At 38.8% G+C, this 18,058-nt stretch overlaps 1 protein-coding gene across 20 annotated transcripts in view; it reads left to right on the top strand.

The window, feature by feature from the left end:
* Positions 1 to 18,058, top strand: part of LOC113947352 (poly(rC)-binding protein 3-like) — a 462,347-nt gene that overhangs the window by 359,377 nt on the left and 84,912 nt on the right. The window contains exon 1 of one of the 20 annotated variants that reach the window (XM_027643808.1): positions 17,072 to 17,082. The exons of the other annotated variants lie outside the window; for them this stretch is intronic. The gene's annotated coding sequence lies outside the window, so the exon portion shown is untranslated. Of the gene's footprint in view, positions 1 to 17,071; positions 17,083 to 18,058 lie in introns of those variants that run through there. 20 annotated transcript variants of the gene reach the window in all.

The following is an 18,058-nucleotide window of genomic DNA, read 5'->3' as shown; positions in this document are numbered from 1 at the left end:
CAAACCTGTTTGTTTTTTCAAGCTGCTGAATAAATCCTTGGTGGTGTGCGCTGCAGAGGTCAATGTTCTGCAGTAGGAAATGACTGGTTACATGTCAGTATTCTCCAAGAGTTCATCTCAATTACTGGATTTGTCAAACATGACAAGCCTGAATGACTGTGTGGTGAAAATAGCGCACAGTTTGACTATTAAAGTAATTGGAGCATTGACATTTAACTGAACTGCAAGAGAATTGCAGTTATAAGTCTGAGGAGCACAACCACAAGCAAAGTGGAGAATAATATTTTTATAAAATCCACAGTGAAACTGGTGCTTTTTTTTTATTAAGGTAAATTTCAATATCTTTTTAATTTAAATTATAAGATTAAAAAGGAAAAGATAATTCCTTTTTGCTACCTTTTTGGAAGAATTACTAGTGTTTGTATAATTGAAAATTGCATTGAATTAATACACAGCCTGGTGCAATGTTAATATTGTTATGAATAATCCATGTATGTATTTTAATACCCTCATAAAGTATGTACACTATACAGTTAAAAATTTATGAATGTGTATACATGTATGTGGAGATCATCATGTGACAATCATCACAGAATTAGGTTATAAATGTGTCTATTACTTGATCTCTACTTGCTGTTCTACCTTCCTAAAGAGCTACTTCCAGGCTTTCAAGCCTGAGGTGTGGGAATTAAAACTGATTGCTTTGGTAAATGCAAAAGAGCTTTCCTAAAATAATTTAAAAGTCATTTGCTTGTATCTATCTGCAATGAGATTTTCATTTTTTTAAAAAAAAAATTATTTCTGATGGTAAATTCTGCACACATCAACTTTTCTGAGACCTATTAAGACTTTGGAGAACAGTATAACTATCAATCACTGTGGATAATTTGGATTTATACTTGTGGATTGGACTGGATTTTACAGTCACCAAAATTGTGTTTCAGACAATGGCTTAAGCCACAGCCTCTTCTGATGTCTCTGGAGCAGGGATTGAAGTAATAACGACTTACACCATTAGTCTGAGGGGGCTCATCCTTGGGTGAGTTACCTGCATTTTGGCACATTAATTTTACCTTATCGGAACTTTAAAATTCGTTATCTCCCAATGATGGGAATATGTCTTCCTGTGGAAATTGGGACTCTCCTAATCCTGGTGAAGTAAACCAGACAGTAAAATAATCCCAAAAGACAGGTTCAGGAGCATGGTACAACCAACAGTATGTTCGAAGCACCTCAATTACATTAATTTATAGGTATATTTTTTGTGGGGTACAGAGTATGATTTGCCATTTTTTCAGCCATGTCTTAATTCTTGTGCAATCACAGGAGCACAGAGCAGTACTAATTAATTTAATCCGTTACTTGCCTTGTCTTACTTAAGTCTCATCTCCACAGAGCAGTTGAACATTATGCTTATGTCTGTCACCCTTGTGTAAAAGTAAGTATATGGTTTAAATCCTTTTGATTTCAGTGAGATTATACATATAGGTAAGCCTTTAGCTCAGTAGAAATAAACCTGAGCATCTATTCAACTGGTTTATTGAACTTGGGGCTTGAGTGATCCAAATCTTAATATACTCAGTGATAGCCTAAGTACAGAATTTGGATAGTCTTCTGTAAGGACAGACACTCCAGTATTTCCCTATGGAAAAAATAAAGAATAATTCTAGGAAATAAAGTAGATGCTTGGGTATCTGTTTGCTGACCTTAGTGTGAAAATAGGCTACGTGTTAGGACCAGAACAATATCTTGGGAAAAACAAAAGGTGCAGGTAACAGTCTTAGTTTTGGTTTGTTTGTTTGTTTCCTCCCTGAATTACATCCTGCAAGTCTGTATGGACTGGAGGGGGTGGGGGTGGAGATGACAGAACTGCAGGGTGCTTCAACTTTTTGAAGTACATTCTATAAAACCAGTTATCTCCTTCTCCTAGGTTGTTGCTGTAAATCTAGTGAATGTCCTGAAGTTGCTCCCAATTTGCCTTTTGTGTATTAGAGATCAGATACACATTCCCACAGAACAAGCTCCTGTTTCAGAGCTGAAGTGGCACTATCCCTACCTAATTTAAGCCCATTTGCTTTGAGTGTTGTGGCACATTGCATTTATCCATCTCCTACTGTTCTTGCCAGCTTTGCCTGTAAATTAGCTTTGAAGATCCAAACTCACACTGAAGTGTTCCTCACAAGAAGTGGCTCAAATAAAATGAAGTAAATAAATATAAAGGAACAGCAAGCTGTACCCTTTTCTGGAGTTTGAGGATCTAAAAGTGGAAACCTCAGATTCATGCATGCAAGAAGAAACTCCCTAATTAAGCATTAAACAGTTCAGACAATTTTAGGTGCAAAGGTTAACGTAGAGTCAGTCATTTGAAACATTGCGTGCGGAGTAAGGATTTTTTGACTATGTACCATACGGTGGAAATTGTGTCCTCCAAGGGAGAAACATGCATCCAGTTACAGGAAAAAAGAGTCATGATTCTGACTGAACAGTAAAATAGCAAAATAGTTTGAAGCAGGTTTTTTCAAAGCTTCTGGAGTGGGAAGTGATCAGATGAAAACTGGAAGCAGCGTTAGCTTTCAGCTCTTGATTAGAGGGATGAAGGCAGTGTGCACTCTGACATTAGGGTAGCATAGCCTGTGTTACCATCCAGCCCGTCAACCATGTTTTGAACTTTGAGATGATGGAAATAATGCAGAAACACCAGATAGCAGAGTAAATCAGCATCCAGCAAAAGGTTTCTACTAGAGATCTTCGAAGCAGCAGGAGGACCTTGTAGCAATTTTATGTTACCTTTAGGCTTAAAGTCTGAATACAGTGAATTATGTATTGCTCTTAAGAGTATGAAAGAAAATGCTAGGGAGATCTTGTGGATGACTGCCAAGGAGTCGCTGTCACTAGAAACACTTGGACAAGTGCCAGTTGTGTTAGGACTTCTGAGACAATCTGCATAAATCCCAGATGGAAGAGCATTGATTCTAAGATACCAAGTTTTCCTTTTGATTACTGGCCCTGTAAGAAGATGACAGTCTGCAGGGCCTAAAAATAGTAACTCTAAAATGCAAGAGTTACAAAAATATGCACAAATTCTTTTAGTCAGATTTCATTCTGATAAGTGTGCAAATTTACCCAAGATCCAAAGCCACCCAGGCAGCTGCTTTACTAGTCAGAACTGTCTGTCTAAGAAGAAATGTTACCTACTTGGTGAAATGAGTTACAGAAAGTTTAGTTCCAGAGATTTTTCAGTGATTTGGCCAACAAAAGAAAGCAAATTGCAATATACTTAGCAAATCCTATTGTAGGTAATTTATATTGAGCAGATGAGGAGCAGGGCTGGGTTTTACTCTGTGGACTGTGATTGAAGAGATCCATTGGTTCAGGCTGAGGCTGTTTAAGAAGTTACTGCCATTTACTTTGCCTTGCCTCTGCTGAAATTCCTTATCCTTGAGGCAAAAATAGCAGAAAGTAATATGCCTGCTCCCCAGCCACTGCAGCTCCCAGTTTGAGGGCAGTGTAATCCACCTTCGGGTTTTGTTTGGTGTTGAGGCAGTGTATGAGCTGAGGCAGCAGGAAGCTTTGAGTCACTAACTCATCAGATTTGACTGTGGCAATGGCGTGGTGTGGGAATAGGATGCAACCTATTCAGCGACGTCTTCAGTCACCACTGCTAAATCCAGTAGGAATTGTTTTGCAGAGTGCTTACTGTCCAGATTGCAGAAGTTGCAATGAACCATTTCTTTCCTGCAGCATGGTTGACCAGTGGTTTACTGTCTTCATGGGATGAAGGAACTCTCTATTATCTAGTCATTGTAATCATCTTCTAATTGAGCTCCTTTAATGAGTTTTCTCAGAAAAGCCTTGGTGGATAGGAAGTGTATACTAAATACAGGTAGTAAGTAAGTAACTGCTAGAATGGAGTGCACTCATCTACCTACATGGTTTTAGTGTTTTCTAAGGGATAAGATCTTAAGTTTCAATCCAGTAGCTGATTTAGGGCAAAAATAAATACTCTCAAGTGACAAATAGCTAACCATGCAGTCAGTAGGTATAAAGCAGTTGTGCAATTCAGAGGTGCTTCTGGAGTAGTTTTTAAGAAACTGTCAAACTCATTGAATATGGTGAGCGTGAAGGCATGTTTACGAAGTATGATACTTCTCTTTAGCGAGTTTTAAACTAGAAATTAGATTATTGTTTTTATTGGGTTGGAAGAGTGTCTTTGAAATGTCCAGAGGGCCTTCTGAAGGGATCTGAAGTTTTGAATTTACACTAGAAAATATTTTGTGATGCATCATATTATTTTTACAGAAAAAGATGTATAGGTTCATCACTTTCTTCATGCTTATACAACAGTAAAGCTTTTAAAGTAGAAAAGCACTTTGGCATTGGTATAATGCTTAAGCATATGCTTATATTTGAGTCTAGAAGCATTCAAGTAGCTCCTTGGAATGGAGAGGTACAACTCTGAAGCTTTCTCAGAGAGGAAAGGGTTTGATTCGTCTTCTTCTCTGTGAGGGGACACAACTGAGCCTCCTTTTTTGAGAAGGGTTTTCACTATAGCACTCAGGGAGAAGCAGGGAAGTATGAAAGGCTTGGAGGAGATTTCTTAACATGTCTAACACTCTTCTGCCATGAGACAGCATAATTTAATCATGTTTTTTCACTAAAATAATGTGAAAATGCTTCAGTTTTATAGTATGGAAACTTCAAGACTTCCTACTGAGTTGTGCTTTTGCATTTAGTATCCCTTTGAAAACAGCACTCAGGTTTGTGAGCTCATCAGCTTTGCTCATAGCCAAAGACAGCATTCACTCATAAAACCCTACAAAGTCATTATTAACTCATTATTAACTTTTTAATGGCAAAACTTGCAGCTCTCTTTGTTGTTATTTTTTGGTAAGGGAAAAAATAAAAGTTGCTTTCATTTTTAGCTAAGTTGGGTTATTTAAACTGAATATGACACTCAGGCTTCAAAGAATCCTGTGCAGTACATTTTTAATCTGTTGTTTTTAATGAATTCTAGTCACTAGGAAATACTGTTATGTAGGTCAGATTTTTTGAATATTATTTTTCTGTGGCTGCACATCCTGCTGTGCTTTCTCTAAAATGAGCTCCCCAATGAGGTCTCGTTGTTTTACTTTCTCACAGCTTCCTGGAGTGACTTTCCTAACTATAAATGTAGGTTTTGTGGTTTTTTTTCAATACAATGTACCAGTGGCTGAACCACAACTGGTGGTTTAAGACTCAGTCTTTAACTTTCTTGGGGGACAAGGGGAAAGGATGTAAAATACCTCAGAGTTTTATCACTGATATCCTTGATCCCTCCTACTTGGGAGGAATGGAAAAAAGATGAACAAACCAGAATTTACTATTGAATTTCAAAGGTGTTGTTATAACTGGTTCTCAGCTACTCACAGCAAAATGGGCTTATCCATATGTCAGAGCAAGGCATCACTTGTCATGGAGAGGCACTTAGAGGTTTCTGAGCATTTCAGTTCTTCTGGAGCTTTATCATGAAATCCCTAGCTATACCCTAAATTACCTCTTAGTATGTTTCTCCATGAGACTTCTCTGTACCTTGAACAGGAAAGCGTCAGGACTGTTAGCCATGCTTACAGGAGGGGACACTCAGCAGTGGTCACCTTAGATCATCCAGCAGATAGTAGCAGAGAAAAATTGCACCAGATTTTCTTTGGCTGGCTATCATTTCCTTTTCTGACACCATGTTTTCTCCAACATGTTGCATGGATTCGGCATGTACCTCAATGTTTGTTGATAGAATATCACTACTCAGCTCCGTAGTTTCTTTATTTAATTGATTCTTTATTCCTGGAAAAATGATTACTTCCATAATGACATTTCCAGGGTTGTCTAAATAGGTAGATGTTTTTAACTTCTGTCATCAGTGATAATTTTATTTTTGTTTGTTCTTGTGCTAAAAAGAAATTATACAGACTTACCTGGTAGCAGACACTGTGTAAGGGCTGATATGAAGTTCTCATAAGAGGTTCTGGTTTAGAGGTGTTGGAATCCAGGATGGCAGATTAAATCCACATAGTTGTCTCCACACTGTTATTTACACTAAATATTTGTGCCATGAATACCTCCCATGCTAAGCACAAACAGTGCTGCAACAGTGTGTTGTCAGGAGGGCACACTTTTTCATCTAATAATGATGGGGTGGAAACATATTTGTGTAGCATGGAAAGAACTAAAGTCCTTCCAGTGAAATCCTATCAACTGCAGAATTTCTACAGAAAGTGTTATGTGACTACATAAAATTCCAATAGGTAATTAAATTATTGCATGCATTTTCTTAAGCATATCTTGGACAGGGAGATTGTTTTCAGCTCACTGAATAAAATAGGGTGTCATAAAATTGCCCTTTTTACAGACACAGCTGTAAATAGTAGTCTCAGTTTTGTCATAACAAAGTAGTTCATCTCTCAGGATTGTTTTCTTCATCAAAGAATTATTTAAACTTGTAATTTTGACAGTTTTTTATGTGGGGTATGAATTTCTGACAGTGATGTAGCAGATCAGCTTATAAGTAGCTGAAAGGAAAAGCCAGTTTTATGATCTAAATGGATAAGAAGAGGAAAGAAGAGAAATGATGTGGAGTGTATATCAGAATGAGGATTCTGAAACTGAAGAGATGAGAAGAAAGCTGGATGACAGACTGCTGAAAGCACTTCTAAGGCAACTCACTCTGTGCTCCCTCTTCTGGAACTCAGGGTTCTGGACTGCCTGTCTCACTGAGATCTATGGCAAACCTCAGCAGTCTGAGAACAGGGGCTGTAGCAGAGCACTTTAGGAGCAGTTGCTCTTAAAATCTTGCACTTGGGTTGATGGATGCTTTCTTCTTGCTGGAGAAGAGAAAGTCTGAACAGTCACTGGTGCCAAACCTAAATAAAGCTGACTGGTCCCAAGGAGTTCTGAGCTTTGGGAATGGTAGCTTGGATTACTTTTCAGTGTTAACAGAAAGCTTAATTCAAATAAATAAACAAATAAACAAATAAATAAAAAGAATACTGCAGCTTTACAAGACGTTTGCAGCTAGCATTGGACTACAGCCAAAAAAAAAGAGAGATGTGGACTTCAGCCAACAAGAAATCCAGCTATTTAAACTGACCTGACCTGGTGTAATTTTATTGTCAAGTAACACAAGAAGGACTTCAAAAGGCCCTTGAATAGATGGTGGATAATTGACTCCTAGCAATGAATGCTGAATATGGAGGTGCCTGTGCTGGTTATTATTAGATGTATTGTCAGCCTTTAACACCACTGATCACAAGGCTTGTTGACTCATGTGCTGTATGATCTACTTCATACCTATGTTAAGCATTCAGGCAGGTGGTCCACATAATAACTATACCTCTCACAAGTCTTATTTAAACCCTAGTTTGAAATTTCAAGAGGGACTTAAAGCTGGCTGGCTCTCTGCAAAAAGGGAGATTACTGAGGTGAATTTTCCTGTCTGAAGGAGCCACTGACTGTGGATTTGTATTTCGGTAAGCACCTGTCTCTGATTAGGTCTTCTGACACTTCTTATGGAAAAGGTAATGCATTGGGACACATCTATGGAAATAGAGGCTCTTTTTAGTAGCAGTTTGAAAATAAAGTCTTTTCAATCCTTTGCCAGGTCCATAAACACTCAGTTCTGGTTTTGTAGTGTGAATTAAGTGTCATTAAAGACCAGCTGTGGTGCTGGATTTGTTTTTATTTGTATACATTGTATTTGTGCTGAAGACATATATCCTTAGAGGGTACTTGTACCTTTTTATTAAAGGTTACAATTCTTCTGAAACATATTTATTTGGACATCTCTGACCAGTGACATTTCAAGATCAAGACCTTTGAGATTCAGTGTGTAGAACAAAATGTTACGATTCTTTTTTTTTCTACCTTCAGATTCATTCATTGAGATGGCTGAAACTGTGCCTGGTGAATCCACGGGGAGCTGTATCTTGCCCTCTTCAAAGCTGGTGGGCAGGGATGGGAGAGGACAGCAGGGTGGCATTTAGAGAAAAATGTCATCTTCTCCACAGCATTGGTTGTCTTGCCCTAATGGAAGTGCTGGTACTGATAATTGGCCTGGTTTTCTATGGGAAAACATGGGTTCTTCTTTCTGTTCCTGTATCTATGTAATCATGCAATGGGAACAGTCTGCCTGTCACTGTTGGTTAAGGAATAGGAGTGGGATTCTTGAGGACAATAAATGCACAAGGTCATCCAAAGAAGTTTTAGAGAATTTCAGAAGTATATCAAGCCTAACAGCAGGTAAGGGTCCCACTTTACACGGGGCTGTCAGCACACTCCATCTGAGTTGATAGAGTATCTCCTTCAAGTGCAACAGCGTGGTTGTTCACTGAGCAACCTGGGGTGCTGCTTCCCCTCTTTGAGGTGTATGGGAGTGGTAGCTGACGGGCATCCAGGCTTTCTGTGAGTTCCCAAAACCTATTACCCCTTTTTTGGAGGTGGAGAAAACACCCAGATATAAAAAATGTGCAAGTTCAAAATCTTCTCAAAGGTAAAGGTAAATCAGCTTGTGCCTTTTGAAAGAAACAAATGATAGAACTTTAACAGATCAAGATGATTCGTTGCTCAGAGCCCCTCCCTGAAGAAGGGACTGGGAGAGAAAGCAAGACAAAAGACATTAGCACAATGTTTAAGCAAAAAAGCTCCATCCTGCTGTTGAGTTCTTTAATACACGCTAAAGCAGCAGTATGGACATGGGCTTTTTGCCTAGCAGTTCATCTTTAGAGAGGAAAATAGCCTGTTAAAATGTATATATTATTCTAGCATTATGGTGACAGGCTAATGTTCACATATAGAGGGTGACTAACAATAGCCTAAGGGTAAATGTCTTTACATTTGTAAGGATGCCAGGGACAATCTTACATTTAATAAATCTTAATTGACAATGATTGATTTACTCTAACTTTTTATTTCACTAATTGAGTCTGTAACACCTAACATCTATATTATAACAAATGAATCTTATGCTGACTTTTTTTTTCAGTAGATGTGTGTTTGTAGACAATTAATCTACGATTTTCACTACCATTGATGTAGCTGCCATTTGTTCTTATGGCAGATCTCCCAGTGATTTCCACAAAAGAAGTCCTGGACTTTTAATTCATGTTTTCAGGACTTAACTTTTGCAAGAAGGTGTGGATTTAGAGGGCTTAAAAAAATTGTTGTTTTTTTTCTTTTAAAATGAGATACTTTTAAAATGCCTACAGCAAGTGTATTTGGCTATTTTTAGCATTGTAGATTGGAGCCTAATTTGCCTTACTCTTCCCTATGCAGTAATACCAATAAGCTAAATTAATTTACTCTAGACTTTTATTAGTCCCACTGAAAACATTTAGTGAGATTGAGGAAGTAAAGGCTTTGTATATGTAATTTGCATATATATTTTCAGGGAAAAAAGTAAAAACAATTCTGCTAGCTTTGTTTGACCAAATTTGTGTACAAATGCAACTAGCAGACTAACAATGCATAATGTGCTCTGTGTGGGGGGACTTTGGAAGAGCCTTCAACTCTAGGTGTGTGACATTTTCAAATAGGGCAACACCTTCAACAGGTAACATCTATATCATCGTATGTGTTTGTCTATTGAATTATTTTTTAAAAAAGGTGTTGATTGCACATTTCATTAAAAAAAGGCTCATCCGAATGCTCAGTTTCAAGAGACAAATTTCTTTTTTCAGGTTCTGGTTCAGAAAGTGCCAGGTTGTTTGTATAACAACTGGATATATTTTCTATGATGATTTGTTATTTTGGAGAATGGTGACTCATTGTAAATTGTTCTGGAGCTCTCTGACTCCTTTGTGTTTCTCCATGCCTTGTTCACTTACTCGTCGTGCACTCCAGAGATTCTCTTCACACAGTGGCCTGGTTTTTGTCTTTTTATTAATATTGTACAGTCTCCCACCACTTACACATGGTCAAAAATTGCATCATCAATTTTATTCTTGTTATAACATTACCCTGGAATCTTCCAGGCGGATTATCATGTGTTATCAGTATAGCAGCTGCTTTCAAAATAGAGCAGGGTCCCTGGGGCTTCTCTTCACAGGCAGTTTCCTAATAATGTGTTCTCCGAGGCATCTTTTCTCTCTGTTTCTGTGTCTGGCAGTGGACAACTGTTCTGAAGAGTGCTTCTTCCAAGAACTACAGGTCCAGTCCCCTGCTAATTTGTTTAGCAACACAATCAGCGCTGCTGTTCCTAGCAAGACGAATTTCACTGCTGTGTGGATGCAAAAATAGGAGCCACAGATGCCTAGTTCTATTGTAGAATGAAGCCTGAATTCAACAGGAAACAACACCAATTTTTCTTACTTTGGCTGAACATTTAAAAAGTCTTTATAAAAAAAATAAATCATCTAATCGAAGCAGTTTCACACTGTTTTTATGCTAAATCTTGCCAGTTTCCCAGCTGCCTGCTATTCAGTACAAAGACAGGTAGCATCCTCTGTTGTGCTTTTTTGACCCAGATTCTTTATTCAAATACGTCAGTGTTTGCAGTAAACAGGAATTTGCAATAACCCAGTGCTGAATCCTGTTGTCTTGTGACTAAGTTTTTCAATCTTTGAATAACTATCCAGCAGCAGGGTAAAAATAAAGCAGAGGAATAAAGCTTCAAATACTCATTAAAAATACAAGTGAAGATCATTTAAAAAGTGAATATGCAAAGTTTATAGGAAGCTACACTGAACGATTTGCATATGTTGCAATTTACAGTCACATCTGCTTTGCACAGTCTGCAGTCACTTCTCTAACCCATTCCCATCATAGCCAATGCAGACTATCTACATGGGAAAAGAAAAAAAATAGAGACGTCTGAAGAATTTTTCTTCCCAGCCACCTCCTATCTGTTTTTCTTTAACACTGTTGTAAACTGAAGTGGGTTACATGTAATTTCATAAAGCATATCTTAGTATTATCACTATTCTTGAGCTGGATTTGTGCAAGTTTGCAAAAATAAAACAAATTCTGTTTTTTCGAAGTTGTAATAACAGTAATAAAAAGAAATCAACCAGGAAGCCTTTAACTAATGCAGAGTAAGCTCATACATCTCCCTGGGAGGCAAAGCTGCGATTAGCATGTTTGAATGCCTTACTACAAGTGATACTTTGTGGAAATGCAGCACTTTTTGTGGGAATGAAAAGTGCAGTTGCGAAGCAGGCTGTTAATTAACAGAAGAGTTAGTGTAGTGTTTGCTGTGATTTCATCCTAGCTTAACAGAGCAGAACCAAACTGAAGAGCCAAAATATCAGGCAAGCAAGAGCCTTGGTGGCGGTGGGTTTTTTTACATCCTGAGAATTTGACTTTATGCATTATTCTAGTTCCCTGTACATTAGAGTAGGGGGCAGAAAATAGTGGTGCTGATTTTAATTCAAGCTTCCGTATGTTATAAGTAGATACTTCTGTTTTTCTGAGATATTTCTGGTTGTTGCAAAGCTAGGAAATTAACAAGGCAGTTCAATGTTGTTGAAATCTTATCAACATTTTAGTCTCGAGTTTTGCAGAGGAAATAAGGCATCGGAGTCTTCTTTACTGTTGCCCACTAATCCCTCTGCCTAAGCAAAGTATGTGAATGCTCACCTGACATTGTGTCTGTGACATGCTCGGAAGTAGGCTACAGATTAAAGTGAGTGGACTTTATGTCTTTGGATGTCTTTGCCACTGACCCAGTGAAGGTTGTTGTGGTCTGCCTGTTTGAAAGGTTTTATAGAATTACTGTGAACAAATTAGGTGCGTTCTGACATCTCTTGATACAGAAAATCACTAAATACGTACAGTCAGTGAAGATCAGTATTAGCAATACCAGAAAAACACATCTAATTTTATTAGAAAAGTCCTTCAGATAGGCAGTCCATTCCAATTTTTTAATTGATACTCTATTTTCTCACATGTAAAAAGCAATATATTACCGTGTCCTCTTGTCAGATGAGAGTAACTGATTAGTGAAGTTTCTTTCAGTGCTAAACTGTGTGATAATGCAGGGTTGACAAAATGAAGTGAGTTACAGATCACTGACAGCTGAAAAGTGCTCTGTCCAAATTGTCACTGATACCGTGCTGTGGCAAAAAGACCCTCTCCGTATGTGCTGCTTTATGAAATTATTTGCACTGCTTGCTATTCCTGGGTTACTAAATCACTTTGGTGCCTCGCATTATATATGCTCATGTTCCAGCAGAGAACAAAACAATACCTTCACATCCTGGCAGTCTTAAAACAGACTCTTAGCAAAGTACTTTTTTGGGGAAGGGCATCAAGAAATTTTTTCTGCCTCTCCAGCCTGAATTTACCATCTTTGCTTAGCAGTAGCTGAATAAGGGCACCAATAGCTGAGTTGCTTGGATGCTAGGGTTACTGAAGATGGCAGTTTGTTGTGGTCAAAGAGAAGATAATATTGTTCCCAGGTTTTGAATGTATTACTGAAGACCCACTCAACAGCAAGAAATGTTTGGGGTTTTTTTGCCTCTGCTCCCAAAGTAACTTCATATATTCATGTCTCTGTTTCATTTATTCTTAAGTGAAATATGCTTTGTAAACTAATTTTCCTTGGCTAAAGGCCCATTTACAAGTAAGGACTTAAGCCTATGTGACTGCAAATGAAACACCCCGTGCTGTTGAAATGCCCAGGTCTGGTCTGAGGCCAGAGAGCTCCTTTGACTGCTGGTCCACACTCACAACTGCACAGCAGACTTCCAGGGTTTGAGTAGGTCTTCTGTGCCTCCAACTTTATCACTCACGACACAACTGTGCCCTGAAAGCATGTTTCTCTGAGGCAGCCTTGCCTTATGCTATGGAGAAAATCAGACCATGTCCAAAATGCAAAGTAAAAGGCCTTGGGCCAGCCTGAGCACGTCTGGGATGTGGTTTGCTCCATGTGAACTGGCTATGAAGAGGCACAGCTGGACAAACTGTAAACCATCACCCATTACCCATTGCTGGTACCACTCAGTGTCTGAAATGCTAAGAAACACTATACAAAAGACAGTCTTTTCAGCCCCAAAACCCATAAAGACATGTCAGTTGTATTGCAGTTGTATATTAATTGTACAGCACTGAACATTAGCAAGAAAAGATTGTTTCATTAGTAATACTGGTGAAAAATCAAGTGGTGTCTTTGTGACCACTCTGAACAGGACTGCAGTTGTAAGCCCAAAAACTGCAAACTACAAAGCTTTCTTGTTTCCTGTGATTAAGTTATATTCTCACATCAATGTGCATAGCAACAACTTCAGAAAACAAAAAGAGTCTTTGTTCAAAGTAAGTGATTATTCAGTCCTTTTTAATTCAGCATAGAGTGACCCTTTTTATTCAGAAGCTCGAACATGTCTACAAATTTTTGGAGTGCCTGAAATTCTCGACATATTAAAGTAGCACTTTTTAGAAATGAAAACTGAGCATAGCAGGGAGAGGACTCTGCTTGCAAGGAAGAAGAGGGCAGAATCAAAGGTAGTGCTGCTTTTTCTTGGCGCTGCTTGCATGCAGCTCTGACTGTCGTTTAAAAAAATGTCAGTGTGCAATGTTGTGTGATGCTAATTGTAAGGCAGAGCAAAAGTGGATGTGATATTGATTAGAACAATGACGGTTAATGAAGTAAATGCTAGGGCGTAGCCTCCATACCGAGGAGGCTTAAAGTGCAAGTTGTTTGCTCAGAAAACAAACCTACCCAGACTGTGTTAATGAATGAAGATTGGTTGAACATGGGACATTAAATGTCTTTAGTCTATGCTGTAAATGCTACCATACTCTAGACTGGTAACAGTATAGACTTACTGTTGGGTTAGCTTTATCTCCACCTGAAGGAATTCTCATGCATCACCTAGTACTGGCACAGGGTTATGATGCCTGTAGGTTTCACTTTGCTGATGGTGGGAGGTGATCATGAAGTTCTATGAGGCCACAGGGGTTCAGGCTCTTTATCCATCTTTTTTGCTTGAAAGGATATTCCTCAAGACAGAGATTCTCCTTATATTTGCTTCCACTGTGGCACTAACCCCAGTGTCAGTGCTTAACAAAGAATATGTAGCATTGCACTGAAAAACAACATGAAAAGAACTTTAAAGTGGCAGAAACCTCTTGGAAGTTAGGAAAAGCCAAATGTGTGATTTCTTTGCCTCTGATTTTGCCTTATTATTCATACATACTGTGTTACAGTCATGAATGACATCATTGCAGCCGTTTTTCTAGTGGAGCAGCATTCCCTTTGAGCATGACATGAGCAGTTCAGGACATGAATCAGTTTGGTGTAATGAATGACCATGTTGTCGAAGAAGTTAATCTAGGAACTGACAATTGAGTGATGAAGAGCCAGGATGACTTCAGGAAAGGAAATGATGGCCTTGTGTTTAAATCAGATGAACTTGAGGCAGGAGACTTCACTGCTGGCACTGCCTCAGGGTGGCAGGGAGAAGAACAGCACTGGGATTAGGAACTGGCTCTGGGCAGTGTGGGAAGGGAGAAGTCCAGCCAGGCTTATCCTTCCCTCTTGGCTTCTGACCATGGGCAAACCAGTTGGATCTCCTCCCCAAGGTTCTCAACACAGTGTGTGCAGCTGTGATGGCAGCAAGTGGAAGTGGGGGGCAGCTGTGGGACAGGCTGAGTTTTGGATGTGCTGTCATGCCAAGTTCCCAAGTCTGGAGGGTGCAAGCCAGTGGTGAGAAATGATCATTCTCTGATTTGTTATGCAGGGAGAAGAGGTGTCTGTCCAGGTTGGAAGTTGTAGAAAAATCCAAGTTGGTCCAAAGGTATTGTTGGCAGGAGGCCACCGAGCTACCACACCTGCAGAAGACAGCACAGGAAAGTTTGGAGCCGAGAGCCAGGAACAAGTGTCAATGCAGGGTTTGTTTTAGTGGGGAGGATGTGGGTCATGAGCTTGGATCAGTGGGTTACTGAGGACAGCAAGACCTCTGGGGAGATGTTAGGAGCATGCAGTCCTTAGCTGCTTAGGTCTTCGTGGTTTTGTGGTCACTGACGTGTGACCACTCCAACTAGCGAGAAGTAACAATCCTTTAGTGATCTAGAGTCACTTAATGAGGAACTGCAGGTATTTTTCAGAGCCTTATTTGTATTGGGAAAGGCACTGCAAATTATTAAAATATAATATAGGGAATTATATTTTTGGATGGAGAATAAAAACAGAAAAGAAAGATAAGCCCCAGTTTTGAAGCTTGAATCTTTCTGTTGGGGCTTGGTGGAAATATCTTGTCAGTAGGGTTAGGAAGAAGTGCCACTTCAGAGTTCGGCATTCCTAGCTCAGTTCTTGATTTCAACCCATCTCCAAAAATCACATTAGCAAAATTGTCAGAATAAGCTGGTTGGACAGAGACGTACCGCAATACTTGCATAGAAATGGGATGGTAAAGTTTCCTTCTGAGTCTTTGATAGGAAAAGCAGGAAACCTGCTGGTAGTAGTTGTTGTTCCTCGCCACACACTTCAATATAAGCATCTTCTTTGTTCATTCTAGGAGCTTCTAAACTAATCTGATTACTCTTGTGTGGTTCTTCCTGCAAGACAAAAATGAGGTTAAATCCGTTCCAGGTGAGCCAGGAGAATTCAGTTAATAACACTGAGCCATTTACACTGCAGTGCCAGCAGATCACTAAAATAAATTCAACTGGCTTGGCATGCCTTTGGCAGGACATCTGCTACTGAATTTCACCTGGTAACATCTGGGCCCAAGTGCTTTTCTAAAATGGGGAAAAAATTGTCATGGAGACATGGTGTCTGCATTTCTACTGCATTAAAATTCACCATAAGCATTTTGTGTACCATTTTTCTAAGGATGAGGAGGTGGTAATTTTAACAGTAAGGCTTACACTTTATCTTCATTTTTGAAATGTGAAAGAACATTTTCATTCAGTGATCAAAATGTGTTTGCAATAAAGCTTTCATTTTCTTAGAAAGTTATAATTAATATATAAGAAGACACAATAAATACTTTTTTCTTTTCTTGGCTTTTCAGTCTGTATTGAGCATTTACCTGTCATGGCTTACTGGAAAAGAATATATGCTGCTCTTTTCAAAAGAAAAAGATCACACCTGTGAATTGATGGGTAAATTGTTGAAGAAAATTTGCAGGTTAATTTAGCTTCCCCATTTGACACATCTTTCCAATTTGGTTAACTAAGAACACTGCAGCTCCTAAGACTGATAAAGGCAGCAGTAGTAAGAAATGACTACTCCTCTTGTTTTGCTAACACAAAGGCAGTTGCACTGCACATTGTTGAGACATTCGGCTCTGAAAACATGTCCCTCCTTGGACGGGGAGAGTGTGATTGAGAAACAGCAAGGAATAAACAGACAGATACCAAGTTGTCACCTTGTCCATTGGAAAGAGCATAACATTTTAACCTAGCCAACTAGAAATGGGCGAGATGACTAGGGAAAAATTAAAACATCTGATTCTTCAGTACCATCCATTCTGTATAGCCGAGTATGGTTACACAAGCATTTTCTCAGCCAGCAAAGCTAGTTTAATAAGGCACTGTTCCTGCACTGTTTTCACCCACTTCTGTGTTGTGCCAGATGATTATTTACGGGGTTGTGCTATAAACCAGATCCAGATTTTGGATTTATTTTTTTGGTTTGGTTTGGCTTTCAAGTCAAATCAATTTAATACAATTTTCTTCAGTGTATGGTTGCATCAGCATAACTGAGGGGATAGAGGACTGTGGGAAAGAAGCAAATATATAGAAAAAAGGATGAAGACTTCTTAAACTGCATTTGTCATCACATAAAATGTTTTCTGTATCTCCACTTTCATTTTTACAGGGTGAAGGTATCCAGTGCTGCTGTTCTGTTGTGACAGCACCTTCTTAGGAGTTTTGTAATGGTAAAGAAAGGTGAATTGTCAGAAATATTATTATCTGTCGCTACCCAAATAGTTTGCAGAAACAAAGCAGTTTCAACAGGTTACCAATGGGGGCTGCTGAGGATGTGAAAGTAATAGCATGTGTACTGGAGATAAGGATGTGCAATGTGCACGTGTGCTTGCCTGCTGTGGTAGCAGGAGCTTTGGAGCCTGAGCTGTACGTGGCTCGGGGTCACTCACAGTTTTTAAATATGTATGTACATGGACAGAGGGAGAATTTTTTATTAATTTGAAATTATTTTTATTCCATATGCATGGAAATTTTAATTCAGCTTCATGGCCACATTTAAAGACCTCTCAGAGTTTATAAGGGCTAGTTACATTATGCATAAAACCAGAATCAGAAACTAGCAATCTCTAAACAAACTGTTAAATTAGAAACTTTTTATTTGGATCTAACAGTGCCTTTTGAAGGTACTTATAAACCAGGTTTTGTATTAAATTAAGTAATACTATTTTGTAATATTAATTTGAGCCAGATTGCCCTATGGAATAAACCAAGTTTGGCGCACGCACAACCGTCCTTGAATACCAAATGTATGTTGTCCACTCAATTTGTTATTCACCACAAACAGTTCAGGATAAACCTGTAGGTAGATAAATCAAACCCAGTATCCCTGAGAATGGCAAAGGCACTTATAAAAACTTTATTTTCTTTACAGATAATTTACCAGCAGGATAAAAACACGGTATTTGTCAAACTGCTTTCAAGGAGTGGTTGAACTAGGTCCGGTGTTCATAGTGATCACTTAACTGCCACAGAACCTTAAGATTTTGGATTTAATCTCCTTCAGTGCCAGTATGTGATAAATTGTAACTCTGTCACAAAAGGCGTGCACTCATAAAGCACCTTAAAGCAGGGACATGTACCAAAATAAATGGATTAGCTTTTTACATACCAGGAACAAAAGGGACACAGAATCCTCTAAATTAAATCTGTTTGAAAGACAAACTCAAATGAAGCCAGCAGCTTTAATCTAGTAAAGATGTAAATGGCTCTCAGCTTGCAAAGTTCAAGGTAATGTTACCAGCATGAGGATAAGGCCCACTCCTGTATGCCTTCAGTCACTTAAGCAGTCCCCGTGGAAATAAGGATACCTACTGTGTTTACAGTTTGGACTGCCAAGTGAGAATGTTATAGGTTGTATATAATCTCCAAGCATTGTAAA

The sequence above is a fragment of the Corapipo altera genome, unplaced genomic scaffold, assembly GCF_003945725.1.
Source record: "Corapipo altera isolate COAL_440 unplaced genomic scaffold, ASM394572v1 24b, whole genome shotgun sequence".
In the NCBI taxonomy this organism is placed as follows: Eukaryota; Metazoa; Chordata; class Aves; order Passeriformes; family Pipridae; genus Corapipo; species Corapipo altera.
This window is presented reverse-complemented; position numbering and strand designations above follow the sequence as displayed.